This window comes from Cebus imitator, unplaced genomic scaffold (genome assembly GCF_001604975.1).
Source record: "Cebus imitator isolate Cc_AM_T3 unplaced genomic scaffold, Cebus_imitator-1.0 Scaffold39, whole genome shotgun sequence".
NCBI classification, from domain to species: Eukaryota; Metazoa; Chordata; class Mammalia; order Primates; family Cebidae; genus Cebus; species Cebus imitator.
In genome coordinates, this window is record NW_016107354.1 from 9,146,949 (window position 1) to 9,148,435 (window position 1,487).

Consider the following 1,487-nt stretch of genomic DNA (forward strand, 5'->3'; position numbering starts at 1 on the left):
AAGGATTAGATGAGGTAATGCATATAAAGCATTTATAACGGTGCCTGGCACACGCTAAACACTCAAAATCAACTATTTTAAAAATTATGATATGATGATGGTGTTGGACTAGCTTAGTGGTTTTTAAATCTTAATCCTTAGAACCTTTCTCCTAACATGTTTGGAACTTCAGTGGGTAAAATGGTCACACTGAGCAATTCTGGCTGGAAGGTGGAGACCCTGAGCCTTGCCCCTTTAGCACCCCTCTTACCAGGGCTGCCTCCCAGCTCCCTGTACCCCAGGCACCTCTGCAAAACCTTTAAGCTCCAGGAAACCCAGACTGAAAGCAATCGTCCCAGAGGATCTCGGAGGTCACTTTCAGTTGCTCCTTTTAATCCAATTCTCCAGAAGCTTGAGTTTACAGTTGGAAAAGCTGTCTTTTACGGCTCAAAATCCATTTTCCAAAAGCATTAACTGAGCCGGGCCCTGGGGGACAGTGCGGTAAAGGCAATCAAAGCAGATATGGAGATGTGAGGAAGGTATTCGAGCAACAATCAGACTGCAAAAGCCCACAAACAAGCAAATACCACCATTATGTTTTTTTTTTTTCCTTTAAGTCAGTACATTTTTATTCAAGAAACTTTACATGTTGTGATTCATTCCACTGCCCATCAGGGTCACCCTAGTCCCTCTAAAGCTTGAGTCAAGATTTATCTTCAAGATAGGCCTTTCTAAAGAGATTCATGTAAGCCACTGTTATTCTGTCAGACAGCCTTATCATAATTTTCTTGGTTTGGCTTCTTTTGTCTCCACTTGAATACAGACATACTGATAAAATACTTTAAAAACTTCCTACCTAGAATCTTTGGGGTCTACTTCGTCAAATAATTCACTTTAGGGCCCTAGAGGTTGAATTGTAGAAAGCATATTGCTGTTTTGGCTAATGAGCAAAAATGTGTTATTCTTTAATATTTTTCTAATGTTGAAGTTGTGTTGCATCCATTTTCACTCATGACCTTAGCAGAAATGTTGCAGGTCTCATTGTCACCATTGTGATGCATTAGCTGTGATGCAAGCGTAGCCATATCTCAGTGTAGCTCCATTAACCATCTCTGGATGGCATGATCAACAGTCCCTATTCTCCTTGAGAATGGGATGTTACATTCACAGTTTTTAGGATAAGCTATGCAGATGTGACTGCCTTCATTTGCCACAGTCCAGGATAGTTTTTTAATTCTTTGTCTCTAGACAGTCAGGTGCTGTCATTGCCCTGTGTGCAGTGTGCCATGGTTGTCTCTTCTCTGCTTAGGAACTGTCTTATTTCCTCACCTCTAATCCCTACCACAGGACCTGAGGAAAGCAGATGAGCAACAAATCAATATTGGGTCTGTCAAAGGGAACTGAATATGGCACCCCTATGTGGCCTATTCCAAGCTGGATTCAATGATTACCCAAACAGATATAGATCCTGACCATGCAGATGTTATTGTCTGGGGGTGGGGGGTGAG

At 41.8% G+C, this 1,487-nt stretch overlaps 1 non-coding gene across 1 annotated transcript; it reads right to left on the minus strand.

The window, feature by feature from the left end:
- Positions 1-1,003: 1,003 nt before the first annotated feature.
- On the minus strand, positions 1,004-1,135 carry LOC119470771. The gene has a single exon (XR_005199738.1). It is a non-coding gene; the product is annotated as a small nucleolar RNA SNORA1 (small nucleolar RNA).
- Positions 1,136-1,487: the final 352 nt, after the last annotated feature.